At 44.3% G+C, this 26,832-nt stretch overlaps 2 long non-coding RNA genes across 2 annotated transcripts in view; both read left to right on the top strand.

The window, feature by feature from the left end:
- LOC310770307 overlaps positions 1–26,832 on the top strand; it is a 473,978-nt gene that overhangs the window by 201,268 nt on the left and 245,878 nt on the right. The gene's annotated exons all lie outside the window — the stretch shown is intronic.
- On the top strand, positions 15,089–24,071 carry LOC310742668. Its single transcript, XR_014538646.1, has 3 exons — positions 15,089–15,207; positions 16,919–17,150; positions 23,355–24,071. It is a non-coding gene; the product is annotated as an uncharacterized lncRNA (long non-coding RNA).

Below are 26,832 nucleotides of genomic sequence, written 5' to 3'. Positions count from 1 at the left end.
GCCCTCATCCAGACCACCACAGAGTCCAGGCGTCAATCCATGATTTGCCCAGCCTCCCAATTCAAATATAACAGTGAAATAGAACTGGCTATCACCTTCATACTGATGACACCTCACCCCAAATCCCCTAACAGTCACTCCCAACAGCTTCATGTAGATGTTAAATAGCACTGGGAACAATGCCAGGGGACGAAAAGACAATCGCTCAATGCTGTTTTCTGAAACTGACCCTGGAAACAGGATAAAACCAATATAAATCAGTGCATCCAATAAACATCTCACTAAGTTACCTCAGAAAGATACCATACTCACAACCCCCCTGCGGCTGAGAGATCAAGTAAGAATAACATGGTCACACTCCTTCTTTCCTAATCCATTAAAAGTCATCCACCAGGGTGACCAAGGCCAATTCAGTCCTATAACCAGATTAAAATGAGTCAATATAAAGTTTCATTGAAGAATACCTGTTACACAGCTTGACATCTGAAGAATACAGTTAAACTGCAGAGGAATGATTAGTACCAAAAAAAGTCCATGCAGAGAATAGTCCTGGGATGGCTGAGCCATGCTGTTGTTGCAATCAACAAGGCAACGTCACCCTAGGCTTAAGGAAATAGTGGCTCTCTGAGCTTCTGGATATTTGCAGTAACCTGCTGTACAACGGCTCAATTGTTCATACTTACTCATTAGTGTTAGTGTTTGAATTTTAACTTGTTCTGTGAGAGTTTAAAGGTGACCTAACAATAAGTTGAAAATCAATGAAGAATCCTCCAGCAACTTTGCTTAAAGACCTTACAGCATACACATTTCTAGTATATTCAAGTTACAGTGAATGTCAGTAACATGATCTTAGTCCTCAATGATGTGGTAAACCTCTGGCTGGGCTGTACCTTTTAAGACTGCTGGTGTGGGCTAGGTTCAGTGGATGTTCTTTCACCTACAACTGCATGCATTTAGCTAGGAAGGCAGAGCTAGAATTGAACCCTTCTGCATGACATGCTAATTTTCTGTGTGGATAGATTTATTTTTAGTTTTATGTTTATACTGTATGGGGAAGCATTTGTTTATGTGCATAGCACATGGTACAGACAGTTAGAGTTCTCCCACCATCAGTGAGAACTACAACAAAGTATATGCTTACCATATCAGAAATTATAGAATCATAGGAATCATAGAATTGTAGAGTTGGCAGGGACCCCAAGAGTCTTCTACTCCAACACCCTACAATGCAGGAATTTTTGTCCAACGTACGGCTTGATTCCATGACCCTGAGTCTAAGATTAAGAGTCTCATGCTCTACTGACCAAGCTATTATGTAAGATACGGAGTAGAGGATAATATTTGATCATTTATTAGTAGTCATTTGACCTTGAGCTTTAGAGGCAAATATCACAAATGTATGCATCAATACTTATTTTGGCTACACTAAAGTAATTTTTTACCAGAGAATATAGTAAATTAATAACTGTCATCCTTAATTCCTAAAATATATTAAATCTCAGCATACAGCATGTTTCCAATTTTTATTGTTATTATACACACAAACTAGATGGTCTCATAAAAATGAGAGTAAAATTCAGTAATTTATGAAAATGCGATTGGTTGGTTCTGTTGAGGTCTATTAAAATATAAGCATTTACAGTGGATCTCATAAAATATTTAGGGTCAGTAAAGGTCAATGTTTACTACAACATATATCTGCCAACAAATGTGCATATATTGTACATGCATGTTCACATGCATCCAAATTAAACCAAGAGGGTAGACTTCTGGGAAACAAGGTGGGGGAAGCCCACACACACACAACAAAACAAGTTGTGCATCCAATAAAGTAGACTGCAACCAAAGAAAGCTCTGCCACTACAAATGTGTCACATAGTTGCTGCTGCTACAATAAACTAATGTGACCACTGTTTGGAAAGACCCCTGTGAAACACTTCACCATTTATGAAAACTAGGCCTTGAACAAAGAAATGGAAAAATGAATTTTATACATGCACACACACACTTTTGAACATAGACGTTTGTTCTAAAGTAGGTAATTATGTGCCATTACATATCATTGTGCATATAGCTGCACTCATATGGTTGGACCAAAATGCAAATAGAACAACCTCAACAGAGCTGTGAGAGATTACAATACTAATAATGCTGAATTACAATACTAATAATGTATTTATTCTGCCCATACGTCAGGAAGAACTTTCTGACAGTCAAAGCTATTTGACAGTGGAACAGACTCCCTTGGGAGGTGGTGGACTCTCCTTCGTTGGGGGGTTTTAAGCAGAGGTTGGATGGCCATCTATCATGGATGCTTTAGTTGAGATTCCTGCATTGCCGGGGGCTGGACTAGACGACCCTTGGGGTCCCTTCCAACTCTACAATTCTATAACGTGGGAACTTTCAAGAGTACAGAAATTCAATTCGAGACTCACACCTCTTTCATACATTATGGCATCTTTTACAAAGCATCTGTGTTTTGCAATTCAAATGCAAGCTTTACTGTTCTTGAGTCTAAGTTTTATTGTTCAATTCTGCATGCCCTCAAGTTTGCCAGAATGATAAAGCTTTTCACATTTGTTAGCACTGCTCTTAGTATTATCTGCTTACATTGTTTCCATAGCAGGTTCATCTATAAGACAAACAGAGAAAGCTGTTTGCTCCTGTGATCATTATATATGCTTTACGTAGGCCAGTGATTAATGCAGAGTATGATATCTCTACTTACTAATCAATCCTAAATCAGGAGAAACATTCAGATTTTTTGACTCACACGGGTAGAGACATCTTAACCTTGTTTCTGAGGTCATCCTGTTCCTTTCTCTAGTGGAAAGACAGAATACAGCTGTTAAGTATGGAAGGCTTGGAGGCACAGTTTCCTACAGAAAACAAAATATGTTAACACAAACTCAGAAGACAGCAACTGAAATTAAGAACAAGACATGTCTCAGTTTCTGCAGCTTCTAGCATCAGCCCAACTCACAAATACAGTTTTCAGATGCACAGCCCTCCTTGCCCTATTCCTCTTAGGATGATGTGACATTCATCCAAGTGAGGTGGGAAAAAGCCGGCCCATGTGTCTCTATGGCAACCTCTTTGGACTTACAATTTGCAGTACTTAACTGGTTAGCCAAAGCCATTACCTTAACAAAGGAACTGGTTTTGCTCTCTGACCTTCTGGATATTGTTTCTGACTCCCCAGACTCATAACAATATAATTCAAAACAATAGTTTTGTATTACGCGTATGAGCCTTGACCTCATTATCTCCCCACTTCTCTCTGGCTTGGCTACAAATCATTTTCTTCTATTTTTGCTAGTCACTGGGCTTGTTTGTTTTGCTGTGTCTGAACCAGGACAAACTGTGGTCAGTTAACTAAGGATTTGCCCAAACCAACAGACTTTGAACCATGGTTAATGGTCTTGGCTTGTTTGGAAAGATCAACTATGGTGAATGCTAACCACCGTTTCTGATTCAGAAACAAACTGTAGTTAGTTGAAATCAAAAGCACATGCTTCCATCTCTTCCTTGTGACTGCACTGGTTATACCGCTCTGCTTATTGGTTTCAGTTGTGTTCTTTATCCATGCAGCAAATAAAGAAGCCAGTTTGTTTGCCTGCATTTATTTTGCACTTATTATGTTGAGTAGAGCAGGGCTAGGTACTTCTTGCTGATGGTATAGACAACTAGGGGTGGTTGGCTTTTGCTGCCCAACTCCCCAAGGGACCAAGTCCCCTAATCCATGATCAGTCAGAGATGAATGGATGGAGGCAGGATGCAGTGAAAGCAATGCAGATCTTTATTTTTCTGTTGCAGTAGAGTTCCCTCCCCTCCTAGCAAGGAGGCGAGAGAGACCCAGAACCAAGAAGAAACATCTCTTTTAAGGGTTTGCATTTTGGCTTGGAGAAGGAGGAGATCCCCTCTACAAAGCGTCAGAAATTACTTCACACATAAGGTGGGGTTACTGCAGCTCAGGCAAACCAAGGTGTGATGTTCCTGAGGATTTAGCAAGTTTTACATAGTTCCAGGCACAGTTTACACAAAACATTAGCATTTGATAAGACAACCAGGATGCCCATCAGACATCCCTCAATGCAGAGCATCTGGGCAAACAATGACAATTAATACCAAGGAGGGTGATAGATATGGGAGAGGAATCCCTTCAGGAACTTCCCCTGATTGGTGTTCTCAGGCACGGCTTATATACTTATGTGTGTTTACCCTGTGCAATTATCAATATTTATTTTATATTTGAGACCTTAGAATTCCTTTAACACTGAAAAGGTGCATTGTGAACTTACCATTCAGAAAGTTTTCTTGCAAGTTTATTAAGCATTTTTGTACATTCATGAAAGGAAGTCTTTTATACAGTAAATATTTTACAAAAGTAAGGACTCAATCTCTTTGACTTGAACAAGAAAGTTATGCAGAGTGTTTTCAGCCCCACTGTCCCTGGTTGCACTGCAATGTGCTTTCTAAACCTGGCTGTTGTTGCTTTGGCGTTGGTTATCGTGATGCAATATTAAAACTGGGGTTTTCTTTTCTTTTAGAAAACAAGGTTCACCCTAGTTTTGAACATTTTAGTTACAGCATGAACTATTTTTGTTTTCACCTTTTGGATCCCCTTGGTATCATTAACATCCTGTTTTCTTATGAAACAAAATATACGTCAGTCATAGTTCGTACTATGTTTTCGGTTAAGTTGACCTTGACGTAGCCCATTGTGTAAGTTAACACTCTCTCTGCATGGAGGAGGAACCAATGATGGGGAAAGTGACTGCCTTTCACTTTCCCTGGCCTGGTCCTCATATGCTCTCCACCAGTGACTGGGAGGTGGTGATGGTGGGAATGGATGCATCTCCCCCATCCCAAATATGCCCCATTTTGAAATGTGGCAGCTACATGGCTGGATTGGAGGGGCCAGAAGCAGGTGCAAGGTCAAAAGCAAGCATGAGTCCCAATCCAAGGCAGCAGCCAGGTAAAGAAAGCAGGCGAGTAGGAGAGATAGACAGATAAACTGGTTTGGCTGCAAGAGCTACCAAGCAGCTGCTGTGTCCCAATGAGCTGGAGAGTCAGCAAATATTTTTCAGATTGCAAGGTCAGCTGATAAAAACTTTGCAAACAGTTCTGATTGTTTTTAACAAAATAAGTAGCTTAAGCAAACACGAGTGTGAACGGCTATTGTAGAGTAGCGTGAATGCTTCACCAAGGAAATTAAAATTGCAGAGCTTCTTGGCACATCTCAGTGTTAGGTATATACCTGCAACTCTTTGTTAAAGAGTATTCTGCATGACAAATCCAGCTTTACCCTACATAATATGCATATCAGCCTCCCACAGCACTTTAGGGCTTGCTAGTCAAAGCCAACCAAAAGAAATATTCACTTGAATACTTCTGTTTGAAACCACTTTGAGGTTTTTGAAGTAAATAAAATAAATCATGTATCAAGTCATTATGCCTATTCCTAACCATTTAATCAATGGCAGTGAGGTAAATGACGTGTGTGTGTGTGTGTGTGCAGTGGCGTAGCGTGGGTTGTCAGCACCCGGGGCAAGGCAAGTAATTTGCGCCCCCTAACCCATGGATTTGCGCCCCCTAACCCGTGGATTTGCGCCCCCTAACCCATGGATTTGCCCTAACCCCAGATGTTGCGCCCGGTGCGGCCGGCCCCCCCTGCACCCCCCACGCTACGCCACTGTGTGTGTGTGTGTGTGTGTGTGTGTTTCATTTCTACAGCCACTTTTCTATCAAAAAAAGATGCTCAAAGACAAAATAGATTTTTAAAACAGAAAGAGACTATTACAACCAATTACTAACCGTAATGTAAAGCATTATACTAAAATAGGAATAATCAGCAATTAAAAGCAAGACTCAAATAATCTGTGCTTGATGAAATCATAAATAGAAAAACTTTACCTACCAATTGGAAACAGGAAAGGGAAGTTTCTTTTCAGGTCTCCTGGCAGGAAATTCCAAAATATAAGCACTCCTTCCCCCAACTTTCCTGAACAGTGCAACATTCCAAGAACTGTACTACTTAAGATATGACATTAATTATGAGTTCTGTGTTCCCTTTTGGTAACCAAAGTTCAAATCAGAGTTCAATCAGTAAACCTAAAAAGGAACTTGAGTTTATATGCCCATTACTATATTTCCCCTCCCTCCCAATCTTAGTTGTTTTTTAGAGTATTGATTGATTGATTTTCAATTATACAAATTATTCAGCAAACCAATAGAAACCTCTAAAACAGTTTTAATTATGGCATGAAAAAATAATAAAGAAACAGACTTTCAAAGTCCCTAAATGTTTTATTATGCCCAATGCATCTTGGAATTAAATTCTTTGGAATGAAAGTTTTGGGTTGTTGTTTTTTAAGGAAAAGTAGGATCAACTGAAGAAGGGTTAGATGAATTCAGAAAAATGAAATGTGGATTTGATTGATTAAGTCACACTTGTTTTGATTATAAGCTATAGAAAACATTGAACTACAGTACTTGTTTTAGAGAAAAGTCAATCCTGAAATACTGTTCATGGGAGGAGTGGGGTAATTATGCTTATATTTACTTCTGCAATACAGTTTAGGATATATATAATATATTTGAAAGCAGCTTGAAATAAAATAAACCACAGATCCTTGTTCCCAGATCTAGGATGGCTTGTAAAGTAGACCAGGGGTCTAGAAATACCCTGCTTTTAACAGAACAATCTGGCTGCCCATTATTGGGGTGGAAGGGTGGGATAATGTTATACTGGCTTGATTTTCTTTGCTTAATCCAGCAAGTCTCCTGTGCTATTAAAGATTGCTAGCATTTCTCCTATGAGATTGTGCTTAAAAAATAAAAAGTGGCTGCTAGCAGGAAACGACAAGGAGGGAGGAACAGAAAACTGAGAGGAAAGTATCAGTTACCAGTGTCCCTGGCATGACATTTAAACAAGGAAAGGGGTGGAGTGGTTGGCCCAAGTTTTCATAACACGCCAGACATCATTTGTGGTATTCAGTCCTCTGCTTTCTTTACGCTTGATCTGTTTTGGATTGTTTCTGAGCTACAGTCTGTGTAGAACACCCTCCCTAGAACTTTGTTCGTGCTATAAAAGCTCTGTTTGTTTCCCTTGGAAGGTTAGTGCTTTGCAAGAATCTTCAAATTCCCGTCAAAATAGGTGAAATTTACCTTGTGTTATTATCTTTGTCCTTTACATGGACCATTCCAGACTCCTAACAGCACATCCGTGCTAGTAATATGCGGTCTCTGATGGGGTTCTCTGTGGGCTCTAGGGAGGGACACGCAGAATTCCTTGAGAAATCCCACCGGCTGAGAAATCTCTGGGAAGTTTCCTTCAAGCATGAACCTCCAAATGCCCTTTGAAATTTCACTTCAGGAAATGATTAAGTGCCATTCCTTGTAGGTAAGAGGCCTAGACATCCTGCAAATCCATGATCAACATGTCCCATTCCAGAAATGTTTAATTAGGAAGCCAAGGCACAGTTTCTTTCAGCACTTGCCCAATTGGAAAATTGCTGCAGCTGTGCCCCCACTCTCACCCGACCATCCTTTCTTACTGGAAAACTCAGAACTACTCTTATCCTGCTCAGCCGACTGGTTGTTTCTTAAATGCCTGGCTTGTGCGCACGTGTAGCTGTCTGATGTTGGCTTTTCTTTTGGTCTTTCTTGTACTGCCATAATTTCTTCACTATAAGCAGCACAAAAATGAGGGACACCTGTTTTATTTCTTTTTCTTTTGGGGTCTAATTGGCACTTGCTTGGAAAATGCTAGAGTTCTCCTGTGATGACTTTATTGCTTTATTATGGCACCGAGAACCATTTTCACAAAAAGCTCAGGAAAGGTGCCATATCAAAAGGAACAGTTCAAAACCAACTTTAGGTCACTCTTTGTAAAGAGTGCTCCTGTTTATATAAACACCAGGTTACCCACAATGATCAAGGGTCCAACAACCCATATTTTGGCTGGTAGAGCACCTCAATCTTATGTGCATGTATGTTGTATTGAATTACTCCCATGTAACTGTGCATAGGGTTACTTTTCTTTGTTGTCATCTTTTACTCTGTCTGGGTTGGAAATGAAGAAACAACTGGGTTGGAAATGAAGAAGCAACTCCACACCTCCCTGTCTGAACCTCAGCATGAACTGTGGCTGCCTCTGCAAGGACGTATCTCCCTATTTGCTCTGGCAGCACTGAGAGAAGGTGCTGCAGGAGCAAACCACAAATGGCCTCTTTGTGAAGACAGCCACAAATGCTGGAGACCAGGGGGACTAGTGGCAGGGAGACAGCTTCAAGACATCTGCTTTTTCTTTCCCCCTAGAAAAAAGTGCATGGCAGGTAGAGATTGTGATATGATGCCCTGATGCACCAGTCCCATTGAATCCTGTGGGTTTTACTTCCAAGTAAACCTGCATAGGACCAGACTTCAACCAAATCTCTGCCTCCATCTCCTCTTCCTAGGCTGAAATATGCTCTTATCATAGTGTGGTTTCACAATGGTAGTGTGGTAAGCACAATGCAACGTAAGGATGCTGCTTTCCCAGTCATGTGTTTCAAAGGACGTCACATAATGTAAATCAAAGAATCATCTGGGTCACCATGTATGACTAAACTTCGGCATTAAGCAACTGTTTCCCAGTTAGCAACGCCCAGACTGAAATGCTAAGGCGTTTGGTATGCTAATGTCATTTAATGAATCACTGAAGAGTTGATCCGTATCAACATATATTTACCTTAGCAGTGAGCCACTGGCTGACGACTGGATTGACAGAAGGATGCAATAAATTCCCGCATTACACTAAAACGTGTGTGATAACACATGAGTGACACATTCCTGCTATGACAAACATCCATGACAAGCCTAGAAGGAGCTGAAAGCAGAGGAAAGTTTTCTGAAAGTCGCTTTGATCTTTTACCTTCAAGCAACCATTTTGCAATTCTTTTGGCGTTTTGCCTGGATCACACAGCTAGCAATGTGAAGTCACTAATGCAAGCAGAAATGAGCAAGCTGGGTTTGGCAAGCTTAGAAGAGCCTGGTGCACTAATATCTGTGAACTGAGGGAAGAGGTGGGGTTTAGCAGGAGGGAAAACAGGCCAGGCATTATACCACATTCGTTACGAATGTTTGCATGGAAATTTGTTCCAAGGAAATTGAAAATAAAACATTAAGATGGAAAGGAAATAATTCTAATCAGAATATTTCACTGAAAAATGAGGGGGGAGGGAGGGAGAGAGCACTATCTTTATAACCTATCTGTTTGGAAATATCTCAAGAACTTGTACATAGGATGCCATGAATTTCTGGGTACATTCTTTGTTCTAGCAGCTTAAGGACATTGTTGGCAAGGAGCGTATGAGGAAAGCCAACCTGGTTCTGTCCAGATATTACAGACTACAATTCCCATCATGCTTGACCATTGGCCCTGCTGGCAGAATAGCTTGTATCCTAAAACATCTGGAAGCCACCTGTCTTTGTTACCTCTGGGGAATACAAATATAATGAATAAATAAATTCTGTGCATCAGTATGTGCAGGAATTGGCCAAAGCCTCCTCCTCCTCCTTTCAATACTCGTTGTACTATTGGTACCAAGCCCCAGCCGATTCGCTACATCCTCAAGTCTGCAATATAGGCTGGCGGGGACCAATGTGGAACTGAGGCTCTAGAGAGTATTGGTGTAAGATTAGTTGCAAAGTGAAGGCACTTCTGCCTCAATTAAATTGTTGTACTGTCTTTGAGAGCAGCTTTGCCAGGGCTTCTCTGCACTGAGCACAGCAGGGAGATGGGTGTTACCTGCTTTCTGCTCCTGCGTATTGAGTGACTGGTGCCATTTATTTCTTTCAGGGCCAAACCAGAATCTGCCTATATTTATTAGTGTGGGATGGAAATTAGCTTCCTATGATAAAAGGAGCATATATTGCCGTGTCCCCTCTCCTGCCTGCTCCTGTTAGCATGAGAAGTTCACCATCACTCTCACTTTATAGCTGTTAACATTTACTTGCATGAGAATAATCACATGAAGATCTGGTTGGACCACAGTGGAGATTTGGTTATGGTTAGAAGAAGAAGAGGAGTTTGGATTTGATATCCTGCCTTTCACTCCCTTTAAGGAGTCTCAAAGCGGCTAACATTCTCCTTTCCCTTCCTCCCCCACAACAAACACTCTGTGAGGTGAGTGGGGCTGAGAGACTTCAGAGAAGTGTGACTGGCCCAAGGTCACCCAGCAGCTGCAGGTGGAGGAGCGGAGACGGGAACCCGGTTCCCCAGATTACGAGACTACTGCTCTTAACCACTATACCACACTGTTTAGAAGCACAGGCCACATTCTCTCTGTGTGTGCTGTCCCTGCCTCCCCCACCCAATCTAATTTTGAAAATTGCAATGCACACCATTACATTTAAAGTGCCCCACAAAGAATCCGGGGAACTATAGCTTGCCCCTCACAGAGCTACAGTTCCCAGCATCCATAACTGCAGTTTCCATTATTCTTTGGGGGTGGGGCAGCAGAAACATGCTTTAAATATATGTTGTGTCTGCAACCTTTCTTGCTGTGCTTTGGTGAGCATCTGCAGTATTTCATTGCACTATTTAATGTTATTAGTACTTCCTTGTATTTGTCATTACAGAATCACCCTCTTCCCAAAGTGTAAGACATGTGAGAACATGTGTCATCTTGCAGCATTGCAATGACAGGTAGCAGAAGGAGAGGTGGAGTTTCTGGGTCATGGAAAAGGCAAAGAGACAAAGGGAAATCTGAAGTTGGGGGGCCCTCTGTGAAGTCCAGTTAGTACCAGTTTTCCCACTAAGGTTCAGTTCCTACCATCTTTCTGGATCCAGTACCAGCAACTGAGCAGCAGTCGGTCAAGGAAGAGCTTTCATTGTGCTGGCACTAGCAATGCTCCTGGGGTGTGTGGGAGGCACGTTGCTGGGTGTGTAAAAGATTCAGGTCATAGCCCCATAAGAAACAAATCTGCGTAACATTTTAATGTACTAATTTATATGTCAGGGCATATGTTGCCGTTCCCCCACCTACTAGAACAGAACAGTCTCTAAAACCAAAAGAACCATAATCTTCAGACCACAAAATGACTGAAACACCTCCCTACCTCCCCCCTCCCACTTCAGATGGTTATGTATATTAGCTCACTTACTCCAAAGCGTAGTAATCCAGCCCTGCTGTGTTAGGTGGGCCTCCTGTTCATTCTGCAGAATGAGGCATCGTCTTGAAGCCTTGCAGTGATGGCACCATGAGATAGGGGTGCATTCATACTAAAGATGAAATTGTGCGCTACGTCTATCAATTTTCATTGTCTGAATTTCTCATTTTTCAATTTTTTCAATGAGTTTTCCACATTTCTGCAACCATTTGCATTTTTAAAATTAAAAAAACAGACATTGTGACTATTAATCAGTATTTTACTGTGATTTTCTCCTAATAAACAATTTTTGCATAGCAATTTCCCTGGCTAATACAATGCATTTTGTATGTTATTTTCACCAATTTATGCATTTTTATGGCCATTTTAATATATGCATTTTTGACTGGAAAACTGTAAAGTGTGAGTTTTTAAGGGGTGCTTGTGCTTTGGTTGGCATATTGTTTCGAAAAGTTTTTTTTGCTCTATAGGACACACTTTTTCCCCTCCAAAAAATGAAGGGGAAATGTGTGTGCGTCCTATAGAGCGAATGCAAGCTGCGCGGCTAAGCCCAAAGCCAGAAGAGGGAGACGGAGTGCTGCTCCCCGACTTGGTCTTTGAGGCTGGTGGTGGGGGAAGCAGCACTCCCCCCCACCGCCAGCCCCACAAGCTCGGGGGGCAGCGGGAAGGCAGCGCACCGCCTTTGCGCTGCTCCCCAACCTGGCTGGCGGTGGGGAAAAAGCAGCGCTTCCCCCTGCCAGCCCCAAAGAGCAGGTCGAAAGGAACCCAAAGCCTCCGGAGCGCCGCGGGAACTCCCGCGGGGCTCTGGAGGCTTCAGGGGAACGCACCTTGAACACACAGAACGGACCTTGTTTTAGAGGGGGAGAACAAGAAAAAAAATCTTTCCTCAGCAGCTTCATCAGCTTCTTCATCATCTTTTTGGGAAAAAAAAGCTGTAATGGGGTGATGGAGACGTGAGTTGTTATGCAGTGATGACAATACTCTGCAACAGTTTTCCTCCAAGGACATGTAGCTATAATGATGTAAAAATGAATGAATGGTCAGAGGAAATGCAACCTTGCTGTACAGAGAGGACATCTCTTGGCATTGATGTTAAGAAGGAGCTGCAAGTGCCATGGAAGTTCGAGTCCGGCCCCACCTACATATTAAAAGAACAGCAGAAGGTTTGGGGAATCTGAGAATCATTTCACGCATTATACGGCACCAAACCTGAGTTTGGCACCAAATGTACCCTCAACCGGAAGCCACACTGTTTTCAAAGACCTGTCTGCATTTGTAGGTGTACACCTTTAAAAATAAATAAATAAAACAGTGTGCCTAAATGCCTATGCACATTGCATTCTGATAAGTATCTACATGTTGTCAAAAAAATCTTCAGCCCTATAATGTTATAAGAAACTGTATACATGTATGTACAGTATATGCATGCATTTAGTGCATCTGTGTATGTCTCTCTGTGTGTATATACAGAGAGAGAAAATTATCACTGTACAATGAGCAAGATACACTTCATTGGACTTGTGCTGGCTGGCCAATAGGTTTGTAAAAATGCAACATATCTTAGAAGGGATGAAATCAAGGAGAGCACAAGCCTTGCTAGATTACTTTGTTGTTGCTGCTGCTTGCTGTTTAAAAGTGCTGCTTTATCAGCTCTAAAACAAAGGCTGCCTCAAGCCATTACCCAAAAGCGTGACAAGCCAGATTTGACAACTAAAATTACAGCTTAAGTGGATAACACCACAGCTCCTGATTCTCAAAAAAGCAAACAAACTTCCAGAAGCCCATTTATTCCCCTGTGCCTTGGAAGAGCTCCCTTCTCTTCTTCAGCCTCAATTCCCTTTCTTCCTCACAAATTATTGTCCTTTCAATTAGCTTGCAGGGCAGTCCTAGGCTTGTCTGTTCTGAAGTCCAATGGGACGTCCTCCTAGGTATGTTTGTGTAGGATTGCAGCCTTAGATGAAGCCTCACCTAAACTCCTTCTTCCCATCACCACCGCCAAGAAAGCCCAGCCTCAATTTCAAGGCTTGACAATAACCACATGGTTCTTTCAGATTTACAGTCAGCTCTCTTTCCTCTTCTCTGCACATAACAGAGTCGCCCCCCCCCCCAAAAAAAAACATGTTGAGCAGCCATCACCACCTTTTCTAGCTGACAAAGAGACAGTGGAGAAAGAGGGGGTGGTTGTTGCCCTTCCTTTCCTGCCACACCACACGTAGGGAAAAGCTGCATCCCCCAGATGCCTCTGGAATAAATTGCTCACCACCTCAGAGAAGAAAAGGGTCTGAGGCGTCTTGAGGCAAAACGGGAAGGTGTTGCCCCTCCTTCGTGGAATATCTTGCCGGAGCCACTTCTGCTTCTCCTCGCTTCTCCAGCAGCAGCAGCAGCAGGCAGGGGATTCTGCCACCTGACGCGGCTGCTTCAGTCCTTCCTAGTGGAAGGGGGGCAGGAAAAGCCTTCCCTCTCCCTGCAAATGCCCACTTGCTGTGCTGGGCCACTGAGGAGGTCCTCCAGGCCATGAAGTTGGATAACAGAGTGTGGGACCTACCCCACCAGACATTCAGAGCACTGCTCCAAACACCTGAGGCCATTAGACCAGCCCTGTCTCTGAACGTGTGAATGTGCAAGGAGTGAGGGAGGAGACTGACTGAGAGCAGTGACACACTGCGGTATGCATGCAGCAGCCCCGCTAAGCACACATGACTTTTTCAGGCAGAGGACAGAATGGATGTTAGCCACTACCACCCGCCGCTCTCTCTCCTCCCATCCCTTTCTATGACAGAAGGTATTCCACAGGGGACTTTGTTCAGGAACAGGCCACAGAGGGGGATTTCATTTAGCATTTGTATGAATTCATCCATATGACTGAGTTCCAAAATACATTACCATTATTTAGGCACACAATATGGTATGCAAGCATGTGAGTTGTCTAGAACTCTTATGAAGGTTGGATGGCAAGAGAAAAGAAAACATGAAGGCAGGGAGGAGGGAGAAAGGGGCTTTTGTTGAGACGCCACCTGAGTCTGCATCTGGGAAGAGGCTTAAGAGGAAGTGTGGGAGAAAGTAGCAGACTTTCAAAGGCTTTTTCAGGTGTTTTTCAGGTTTCAGGTTACATCCAGACTTTCTGGGAAGAAGACACATAATGATTGATCCCTCAGCTCTACAAATGCAACCACAAGCTGTTACGCAGTTCTGTCTCTGTTCTTAGACAAGACACACTGGTTCCGCGGGTGGGTGCAGAAAGGAAAGAAAGAAAATACTATGCAGTCATTACATAGAGGTAAGGTTTCATTTTGGGCTGTACACTAGGTTTAAAGCAAAATCAATAGGAGCCCAATGGGCAACTTTATTTATCAATTCAATGACATGTTCCCTCAGAGAATAAAGTCCTTTCTTCAGGTAGTATAAGATCCCCCTCCTCCAGCTTAGGATCCCACTGTTGTGCATCTAAATTCTGTATTTTCAAAGCCACATAAAAAGCAAGGTAGCTGTATCGACTCTGAGCTCCATATTAAGGCAATACCTGGATTAGGCCCACCAAAGTGCGACAAAATAGTGGGTAAACTTTCAAGTTGCCTAGAACTCTTCATCAGGGTAGATGAAGAGAAGGGGAGCAACGGTCCACTACCAGTCACAAAGCTGTGCAATTGGTGGGAGAGGAGTTGGTCACACTGAGGAGATGCCAAACACCTCTGGAAGAAGTCGAACTCCCCGCCCATTGATATAAGACAGGTACCTTGGCTGTATTCTTTTCAGTGCCTGCTGAAGAAATTCTTTAGGCAAGCCTATCCAGATGTTTAGAAAGTTTGTGTTTTAAGTTGTTTAGCCTATTTTATTGTGGTTTTAACCTCCTGTATGTCTCAAATCATGGCTGTACTTTTTTTGGGGGGGGGTTAATCTTTTTTTTTTAATCTTTTTTAGTTGCATGGGCCGTACTCTGTTTTGCATGTAGTCATCCGAGAAAGAGGTATGGATGGAATTCACAGAACAATCCTACTTGTATATGTCTACTTAGAAGCAAGTCTCACTGAGTTCAATGAGCCTCACTCCCAGGTGAAGTCATTTCCATAATTTCTCAGGTGGTCTCTAATCTTTGTTCAAATTATTTTTAAAAAAGCAGGGAGCCACAATACATTTCTCAAAGCACTCACCCTGTTATTTATAAACCTATAAAGCAGTGTGTGTGTGTGTGTGTGTGTGTGTGTGTGTGTGTGTGCATATGCACATTGTGCATTGCCCCAGGGTTATAAAAAGTGAGTGCCCTAGGGTTATAAAAAGCATGGCCATTTTTATTTGTGAAAGCTCAAATATCTCCCCTTTTGATACCTCTTTCAGTCCCATCAGGGCAGAAACATCGGAAACATTCAATTAAAAACAACAACTGTACATGCATCTGTTTCCCACCCACAGATCACCTCCCCACCAACCTCTCAAAAAAAGAGATTCGTGAACTGAAAATACAATTTAAGTTGCTGAGAGTGGGGAGATTTTTACACTTCTTCCGCAATCTTTTCTCTCCATATTTTATCTGCTTCCAAAACAGAGCTGGCATATAGCAGTGGCTACAGCTGCAATCCTAACCTTGCTTACCTGGGAGTAAGCCCCACTGAATTCAGTAGGACTTATATCTGAGTAGAGGTGGTTAGCATGCCCTGTAACGGAGACTGAGCTGTAAACCAGAAATCTCTGGATTTATTTCTATTTATTTAAAAATAGTTGTAAGCCACGTTTCTACTGTCTCAAGGCATACATAAAGCAATAGCATACAATGCAATGCCATGGCAATTATTAATAGACCAGTGATAGCAAAACAAAGATTCAGCCTCAGTGCCAGTTCTCTGAAGCAAAAGGATCATAAAAGAGAGTGGGAGGAGAGACTGGAGAGTCTTCTGATCTTGAGGACAGGCTGGAATGGTTGCAGACAGTCCTTCAAATAAATATGTCACAAACCATTTAAAGCTTTAAAGAGCCATAAACATTAATATGGGATTGGAAATGCACCAGCAACCCAGAAGGAAGAATACAAAGAAAAGCTGGTAAAACTACTTCTGGCACCAGGAACACGAACTGGGATGTAGTTGCTTCAGGCATATGGCTCCAGCCCAGCTCCAAATATACTGGGGGGGGTTTCCCCCCACTTGCAAATGTTTACCTCTAGTCTCATACTCTGTGGTGCTACTGACACCTGATCTCCCACAGCCAGCAGCAAGTAGATGAGACAGTTGAGATAGCAACAGTGATATTTATTTTTACATTTCTATATAATTTAATGCCAAACTATGTTTCTAAGCAGTTTACAAGGATAACTACCAACAACACAAACGTTAAACTATAAACATCCATAATTAAAATACAAAATAAACCAATCACATTAAAGCAAGACAACAATTAAAAGGGGAGATCTATTAACTGTAGCAGTATAGTACGTATTTGTTTGCATGTTCTAAGGACTGCATTATGAGACAGAGAGGTGAACGTGCCCCTCCTGAAAAAAAAACCCAGGTTGAGGGGGACCACTGAACTAGCCATTTGTGAAAAGCACCTTCTCCCTCATCAATTTACTTACATCAGTTGTTGGCCCAAATATACCCACATACTGTATTTTTCCATGTATAAGACAATATATTTTCCCTTGAAATAATAGGCAAAACTTTTGTTGCGGTCCAAAAAAACAAAAAAAAGGCATTGTCTTATACATGGGGGGGGGGGTGTTATACACAGAAAAATATGGTAGTTTCCACTAATGGCTGCTCTTATTTCTCAGACTTTGGAATGAAGCAGAGAACAAATTCATGGTGACAGTTTGCTAACATGCAGCTCAAGTTTAGGACAAAGAAGAAAAAAAGCTGCTGTTTCTCTTCTCTTTCACATCACAATTTCTTAGCATAGATGGTATAAATAAATACTCTTCAGAGCACTCATTCTATAATAGACAGCTGCAAGACAATTTTCTCTTTTTGACACATGCCCTGAGCAAAGATGTTCAGAAAATGAAGGTGTTATGTACTGAGTTGAATAGAACAATAGGATCCAAAAGGCAGCAGTCTGATTGGTCCTAGAACAATACAGCAGTATGATTGGTTGGCAGGAACCACCCAATCATGCTCCAGATAGAAGTGAATCCACAACCTGATTGGCTTACAGTAGAATTCCGGAATTAGCCAATCATGTGCAGCCCATTGTGTAAATAATGTATATAAAGCAGATACTTTGAGGGGACATTCATTCATTCCTCCTCACCACTATGAGCTGAATAAAGAGCATGAAATCACTTTGCGACTCTGAGTATATTTCACTGGCGACGAAGGTGGGATCCCGCTGAGCTGACTGCCACACACAGCACCGCAGCACCGCCACCTGCCACACCGCTGCCTCGCACCGTGTATCCAGGCTTCAGCTCCGGGACACAAGGAACTCAGAATGGCAACCGACAGCAGCTTCTCGCCGTTCAACCCGGCATCTGGAGACTGGGAAGCGTACGCCTCCCGTTTCACCTTCCTCCTAGAAGCCAAAGGGGTCACCGATGAAGAAGACGCCAAGAAGAGGGCAATATTCTTCAGCGTCTGCGGAGAGGAGACGTTTGAAATCGCCCGGGCTCTCCTTGCACCTGAAGACGTCGCTACTGTTCCATACAAAACAATAATGGAACAGCTGAAGGGGCACTTTTCGCCACAGCCCTCAGTGGTGGCTCGTCGAAATGCCTTCTACGCAAAGCGGCAAGCCCCTGGGGAAACCATAACTGGGTTTGTGACCTCTCTCCGCCAAGCTGCCTGGTTCTGCAACTTCTCAGAGCTGGAGAACATGCTTCGTGACCGCCTCGTCGGTGGCCTGAAGGATGAGAAGCTGCAACGATGCCTCTACGCTAAGAAGAACCTAACGTTCCAGGTCACTCGGGAGGAGGCCCTAGCAACGGAAGCTGCCGAAAGGTCGACGCAAGAGGCACGGCCGAGCCAGCCGTCCCAACCGAGGGTCCACCACGAAGACCTCACCGACGACTCAGGATCCAACAGGGAGGAGGTGCACCGAGTACAGCAGCGCACTCAAGCAGCCCACATACCACAGCTGCCTCGACGAGAAGGAGGGAACTGCGCAAGCTGTGGAGAAAGTCATGAGAGGAGGACCTGCCGTTTCCGCAACGCAGAGTGCAGGCAGTGCAGAAAATTGGGACACATCGCCCAGGTGTGTCAGGCTCGGCCCACCCGACGCCAGGCATCAGATGACCAATCCAAGAGCCCCAGGTCCCGGGGCCCAACACACCAAGGCAACTCGACGGAGCTCACGGACTTCCAGGTATACCAGTTGCCCCACCCCAACGTAGAGAAAATTTATGTAGAGGTACAGATAGAGGGGGGCCCATGCTGCATGGAGCTTCACACGGGTTCAACTCTATCCATAATCTCGGCAAGGACCTTAAGGAAACTGTGTCCTACTGGGGGTCCCAAGCTCAGGCCGGCCCCATTCACCCTCCGGGACTTCCAGAAACGTAAGGTCCCCACAATGGGGGTGGGGACCTTCAGGGTGCAATACTGAGGGCAGACGTGGCAACTGGACTTGCTTGTGGTCAAGGGCCCCTACATTAGCTTACTGGGGTTGGCATGGTTTGGACCACTGGGGCTAGCCGTCACCGGGGTGAACCACACCAGCTTACAAGTGGACGTGGACGCCATATGCAAGGAATTTCCAGGGGTTTTCGATGGGAAATTGGGACAGTATACGGACCCCCCCCATTGCTCTACAGCTTGACCCCGCAGTACGACCGGTCAGGCTCAAGGCCCGCCGGGTCCCGTTCGCCCTGAAACCCCGTATAGACGAGGAATTGGACCGACTCGTGGAGCAAGGAGTGCTGGAGCCGGTGCCTAATGCCCCCTGGGAAACCCCAATCATCACACCCGTCAAGCCTAATGGTTCGGTCCGCATCTGCGCAGACTACAAATGTACCATAAACAAGGCCCTCACGGCCCATGCATACCCAGTGCCAGTGGTCAGCCATGTCCTTGCCACCCTGGCTGGGTCGAAAATTTTTGGCAAGCTGGACTTGGCCCAAGCATATCAACAGCTGCCAGTAGATGAGGCCACAGCAGAGGCACAGACGATTCTGACGCACAGAGGAGCGTTCAGGGTAAAGCGGCTGCAATTCGGTGTCAGCGTGGCACCAGGCATATTCCAGAATCTAATGGACTCTCTCCTTAAAGGAATTCCTGGTGTCACCCCCTTCTTTGATGATGTGTTGATTGCCGGGCCCACACCAGAGGAGTTTGAGGACCGCCTCCGCACCGTTCTGCACCGTTTCCAGACGGCGGGTCTCAAGGTGAAGCAGGAAAAATGTCTACTAGGAGTGCCTCAGGTGGACTTTCTGGGATTTATGGTGGACGCAGAAGGGGTCCACCCGTGATTCATCAATTCCATATATTGTCTCTGGTAGAACTTGATTTCTCTCAAGATTTCATGTGACTTTGGTTTGGATCTCAATCTTTTTTCTCCTTCTTTTATCTTTTCCAAGATCTTGTCCTTCTTCTCATTCTGTCTCTTCCTTTTTATGGCATTCTGTTGTATTAAAAAACCTCGCATGACGGCTTTACTTGCGTCCCAAATTACTCTTTTTTCCACTTCTGTTCTCAGATTTATCTCAAAGTAGTCCTTTACCACTTTCTGGGCCTTTTTATACACCTCTTCGTCTCTGAATAGGGAGTCATTCATCCTCCATCTAAAGGAACCAGCTGTTGTTGGGTTCATCTCCATCTTTACAGCATTATGGTCGGAGCAAGTCTTTGGGCAGATTTCCACTTTCTTGATCTTTGATGCCATCCCACTAGTTACCCATATTTGGTCAATTCTAGTCCAAGACTGGGGACAAGGTACGGGCCATTTGTGATGCCCCAGCGCCCAAGAACAAGACTGAACTTCCAGGAGACTTATGGGGCGATAGTTTGAGGGGTCTTGGGGGTCGCCCTTCTTATAGATGGGGGCTACCAGGCTCAGTTTCCAATTTTCTGGGATTTTGCATGTATCATTTATTACCATAAAAAGTTGGGCCAAAAAAGCAGCCCACCACTGGGCATTTAGTTTAAGCACCTCAGGAGGAATCATATCTTCACCGGGAGCTTTGCCATTCTTGAGTGTTTTAATTAGCTGTAAACATTCTAATTCGGTAACAGGATCCCAGCCCATTAATAGATCGTTTTTAAGAGGAGGAAACTGGCTCGGTTTAGGGTTAAGGTTAGGGTTAGGGTTATATAGCCGGGAAAAATGTTGGTACCATAAGTTAGATGAAATACTGTTGGTTACAGTTATCCCTTTGGGTGAAATTCCCTGAGCAATTATTTCCCAGAACTTTTTGTCGTCCCGCAATTTGATCGCCTTGTCGAGTGCCTCCCACTGTTCCTTTCTATAGAGGGATTTCTTAAGTTTTAGAGTATTTTTATAATGAGAGCGCCACCTGTGCAGGTTTTCCACTGAGGACAGGGTCCCTTCCTGTTTTACCTTATTTTGTAATTTCCTGAGCAAAGATCTTAGATTCCTACAGTCTTTATCGAACCAGGTCCTCGAATTATTTTGTTGTTTGGGAGGGTTGGGGTTCGTGAGTAGTGGGAAGAGCGACTCTGAGACCTGCTGAAATGTTAGAAAGGGGTCAGAATTAGATAAAATACACTGGTCTCTCAAGGCCAGTAGTTCTGATGAATGCAGGTGTAGTTTGATTTTGAATTCCAGGTCGCTGTTCCATTTACGCCTGCGAAGGGCCAGAGTTGGAGGTGGGTCTGCACAGTGATTGCGGTGTTGCGGATCCTCCAAACCACAGGGAATTAGTGAAATTGATATAGGGAGGTGATCACTCTCAGTTCTGTTGAAAGTCCTAAAGCCCAGGGAAAGATTTATGGACGACAATGCAAAGACCCCTTCATCGTCTGTTTAATTCGTTGCTCGTTTTCCCTCCTTTTCTATTCTGTGGGAAGAAGGTTTTGTTGGCATAGTATGTAATGAATTTTAATATTTTTAACTATTGTAGTGTTGATGTTTGTGCACAGGCATGGTCCTCACAATAAACGGATTTGATTGATTGACTGAACTTCAGGCCTTCTTGGGACTATTGAACTTTTACCATTCCTTCCTTCCCCACAAGGCGTCGGTAGCGGAGCCCCTACACAGACTCCTGGACAAGCGGGCCCCTTGGGTGTGGGGCCAGCGCCAGGAGGCCGCATTCCAGGCAGTCAAGGACTTGCTTGTCTCAAACTCGGTCTTGGCACACTTCGACGAGAGGCTGCCGGTGGTGCTAGCATGCGACGCCTCGCCCTATGGCATTGGTGCTGTCCTGGGACACCAACTCCCGGATGGAAGAGAGGTGGCATACTTTTCCCAGACACTCAACGCAACCGAGCGGAACTACTCGCAAATCGACAAGGAGGGTCTGGCAATCGTGAAGGGAGTAAAAAAATTCCATGATTTCTTGTACGGGCGGCCCTTCACCGTGGTGACTGACCACAAGCCGTTGCTTGGCTTGTTTGCCCCCGAAAAGCAGACCCCCCAAGTGCTGTCTCCTCGCGTCCTCAGGTGGTCAATTTTCCTTGCCAGCTACCAGTATGCACTGATTCACCGCCCTGGGAAGGCGATGGGCCATGCGGACGCCCTCAGCAGGCTACCACTACCGGAAACAGGCCCCGACCCAGCACCTGCACAAGAGGTTATGAGCCTGGAGCTGCATCCCGACCGCCCCATTCAGGCACAAGAAGTTGCACACCATTCCAAGAAAGATAGGGTCATCTCCTGGGTCCTGGACTGGGTGTGGAGGGGATGGCCCAGCAGCAGCCCCGGGCCAGAATTCGCCGGCTACACAACCCGCAAACATGAACTGTCAGCCCACAAGGGGTGCCTGTTATGGGGAAGCAGGGTCGTTGTTCCCCAGCCCCTCCGCAAAAGGGTCCTCACAGCCCTACACGAGACACACCCAGGGGTAGTAAGAATGAAGGCCCTTGCCAGGAGTTATGTGTGGTGGCCGGGGATCGACGGAGAGATAGAGGCCTGGGTCAAACACTGCCAGGCCTGCCAAGAATCCCGCCCAGATCCCCCAAGGGCCCCATTCCAGTCCTGGGAGTCCGCCCGAGCACCATGGTCACGCCTGCATGTGGACTTCGCTGGCCCCTTTCAGGGGAAAACATTCTTCATAGTGGTGGACTCCTACACCAAATGGCTGGAAGTCGCACTGGTACCGTCCACTTCTACGTCCGCAGCCATCCGGGTACTACGCAGGCTGTTTGCAACCCACGGGCTCCCTGACACTCTCGTCTCAGACAACGGGACTGCATTTACGTCAGGAGAATTCCAAACCTTCACAGCGCAGAACGCCATCCACCACATCCGTTCGGCGCCATTCCACCCGGCCACCAATGGCCAAGCAGAACGCATGGTGCGGACCACCAAGGACACCCTTCGCCGCATGACGCAAGGGGATTGGGAGTACCGCCTTGCCACATTCCTTCTAGCACAGCACAGCACCCCCAGCTCAACGACTGGCCGGAGCCCCGCTGAACTACTAATGGGTCGGCGCCTTGCAATCAGATTGGACCGCCTTCACCCCGATAGAGCTCAGGATGAGGTAGTGGTGGGGGAAGGCAGGAACCCCCGGACCTTCGAGGCCCAGGACCCAGTGTACGCAAAGAATTTTGGGGCAGGCCCTGCATGGGTACCCGCCACAGTCACCAGGGTCACTGGCCCCGTGTCGTACGAGGTGCTAACAGATGGGGGGCAATGCTGGCGCCACCACTGCGACCAGATACGGCGACGATTCCTGGGAGAAAACCAGGAGGAGGAGGACAGGTCAGAGGAGTCCCAAGGGAACAGTGGGGCAGTGGGGCCCATAGAGCAGCAGGGGCAAGCAGGAGAGGCAGAATCAGTAAATACAGAGAGGACCCGTGAGGCCGAAAGGACACCGGAACCAGAACCACGACTGAGCGAGCCGGTTGCGCCAGACCAAACAGCCCCATCACAGCCAGCATCCTTGGAACACGAGCCAGAACCTGATCCCCGGACCAGGGAACACCCCAGGCCGCAACACACACGTAGGCCGCCGGCGTACCTTGAGGACTATGAATGCGACCTCCCGGGCAGGACTGGGACTTAGAGGGGAGGGGTGTTATGTACTGAGTTGAATAGGATCCAAACTATTTGATATTTAATAGGATCCAAACTATCTGAGTATATTTCAGAAGGTAGGGCTGCTGCCGTGATGTATAACATCATTGTTTTGACCTCAAGATAAAAAGAGAAGAGATAACAAAGGCTTGCCACTCAACAGGATACACAAACACAGAGAGCCACAGCATTCTGGATTTTATGCAAGAAGCTTTGAGAAAGAAAGGAAAAAATCTTTTGTCAGTATCACTTTATACTTCAATAAGTCCCATTCAACAACTCACGATATTAAAATCAGTCATTTTAATGGGAAAACAAACAGACTATTTCTCAAGTGCATGAACTTCTGAGTCATTACCAACATGAATGCTTTGGAAGATGCCCTATTCGTTATTGTGGGAAGATGAGTTGGTTTTCAATGTCAAATCTCTCTAAAGCCTCTTTACATATAGGACAATTCATCTTGTATTATATAAAATTCCACCTGGGATGTCTGCTAGATTGTCACCCATTTAAAACTGGGTTCCCACCCACATACACTGTGTCATACAATGTAGAAGACTATTGCTCTGGAGTGGAGGTGGCAATAAGAAGGCTGCTGATATACATTTGTTGTTGCTGGCATATGCCCGCCTCAGAAGACAACAGAGGTGTGCGCCTTGAAAATGAATATTAAACAAGAGGCCAAGAACAGCACAGTTCAGACAATTATTCATAGCTGTTAGGTCTTTTTTCCAATACACTGCATGAAATTGAATTACATCTGCAAGAAAGGCCTTAAACCTAGGGCTTAAATCTTGATTTTAAATATATGTATGTATATGTAAATGTGTGTGTATGACTATTTCTATAATGCATAAGAAATATCTCTCTAATTGGTGTACATAAAAACTAATCAAATCAAAAATATGAACTCCACAGTTGGATTGAATATTTTCATGTTGCTTTTCCAGTGACAAAGCTGAGTTCAATGCAGCTCACAGCAATAATGGAGCATTAAAAATTAGCGAACACCCAAATACCTTGGCTAACACACCATCAACTACATGCCGCCTTAAACAATCCAGCAGTAAAATCAGCAGCCACTAGGCACTTGACCACCTTCGAAAACCCTGTACTGACAGCAGAGGGACACGGCAAGGGAATGGTATCCACAATATACAAAATACTGCTTAAAAATTCTACAACCCCCTTGACACAATCAAAGAACAATGGGAGCATGAAATAGGTTATGAAATTAACCCCACCCAATGGACTAGAATATTATCTAAACCTCCCTCCGTATCAGCCAAAATAAGGGAACTCACTCTGAAACTCACCTACAGGTGGTACTTACCACAGAAACTGGCACTGATATGCCCAGGAACCTCACCAAGATGTTGGAGAGGCTGCACCTCCACAGGCACATACCTCCACATGTGGTGGGGATGCCCTAAAATCCAACCCTTCTAGACAGCAGTCCTACAAGAGATATGCAAAATAACTAAACAGGTATTAGAACTCACCCCAGAACTGACTCTACAGAACATCTTCCAAGATCATAATGACCACTCACATTATACAGAACTTATAACCCACCTGCTCTCAGCAACCAGTAGCCTCATAGCCAGACACTGGAAAGACCCATCAGGAGTAAACATGGAGCAATGGTATCAACTTGTATGGGAAATGGCCTTACTAGAAAGCTAACCAACAAACTGAAACTGACACGGGGTCAAATAGAAAAGGACTCCTTCACCCCAGTATGGCTCCCCTTTATCACATACACAGCCAAACAAGACAACAACAAGAATCCACCGACAGCATATGGATCAATCTGGCTTAAGTGACCCAACAAGCTCTCCCCATCTCACAAATGCAAACAAACCCCACCGCAGCCAGCCACAGACAACCAACCACATCCTGCCCCCCAATACTATCAAGGAAATGTAATAAACGAATAGAAAGAGAACCTACCCAGTTGACGCCGATCCAAAAATCCCACACGTACACTATACTAAAGAATATAAGCCTCACAACACCACCCCTCCTCTCCCCCCTCTTCTACTCAACACTAATGTCTCACAACAAATGTAACTGATTTATAAGAAAGACTGTACAACTTGAAAAAAGAGACAATGCATGTACTTTTGTAAACCAAGAAAATCTTTCATAAAAATAAATTTAAAAGAAAAAAGAAAACACAGTAGCATATCAATAAAGTAAAAACGAACAATTCTGTAAATAATGGGTGCAATATCGTGCAAATCTTTACTAATTCATGAAAAATGTATGAGAAATGGCTGCTGAGCACCAGACTAGCACCAGCTGACACAGCTCCTCTGGGGAGAGGCCTTCTCACTGACGGCTCTGCCACACTTCCCCTTGTTCTGTACCTGGAAAGCAGGAGCCCAAGAAATTTTCTGCTGCCCAGTGCTTCCTAGGCAGTGCTTTGTTTGTCCTGTTGCTTCCCCCAGGAAAACCCACTCTTTACAATTGAACAAACGTCAATCTGCAGGGGGGGGGGAGCAATTAATGTTGGTTCTGATTCCCAAAGGAAAGAGGCGGGACAAGCAGAAGTGTGGGCGATCTGAAGGACTGGTTAATCCAACCTCTGAAGGAAGTCTGCAATGAGATTTTGGAAGGGAAAAGGGCACCAGAATCGTGGAAAGAGGCCTACATTACACTTATACCGAAAACAGAGACTGAAAAGACTCAACTTAAAAACTACCGTCCCATATCCTTACTAAATGTGGATTACAAAATTTTTGCTGATATTTTGGCCAAGAGACTGAAAAGAGTATTGATTGAAGAGATACATAAGGACCAAGCGGGCTTTCTACCGGGAAGACATATATCTGATAACTTGAGGAATGTAATTGACATTTTGGAAAAGTTAGACGTCAACATAAACACTAAAGCTGTTCTGATATTTGTGGACGCGGAAAAAGCCTTTGACAACATTTCTTGGAGTTTTATGAAAAAGAATTTACAGGGTATGGGGGTAGGCCAAGGTTTTGAAAATGGTATAGGTGCAATATATTCTGAACAAAAGGCTAAACTAATTGTAAATAATGTGGTTACGGAACAATTTAAGATTGAAAAAGGGACACGACAAGGATGCCCAATTTCCCCTTTACTTTTTATATCGGTCCTGGAGGTTTTGCTGAATATGATTAGAAGGGACCGGTTGGTTAAAGGTATACAGGTCGGAGCCAAACAGTATAAACTGAGAGCATTTGCAGATGATCTAGTTTTGACGTTACAAGAGCCAGAATCTAGTACCAAAAGTCTTAGAATTAATTCAAGAATTTGGTCAGGTGGCAGGATTTAAATTGAACAAGACCAAAACTAAGGTTTTAGAGAAAAATATGACATTGTTTGAAAAAGAGAAATTTCAGAATGAAACAGGTCTGTCTGTGGTTAAGAAAGTGAAATACTTGGGGATTAATATGACATCTAAAAATGGGAACTTATTTAAAAATAATTATGAGAAATGCTGGTCAGAAGTGAAAAAAGATCTCGAAATATGGTCAAATTTGAAGCTTTCCTTGATGGGTCGAATAGCTGCTATAA

This window comes from Podarcis filfolensis, assembly GCF_964270895.1.
Source record: "Podarcis filfolensis genome assembly, chromosome: 9".
In the NCBI taxonomy this organism is placed as follows: Eukaryota; Metazoa; Chordata; class Lepidosauria; order Squamata; family Lacertidae; genus Podarcis; species Podarcis filfolensis.
Note: the sequence above shows the minus strand (reverse complement) of the source record. Positions and strands in the feature narration are given on the sequence as shown.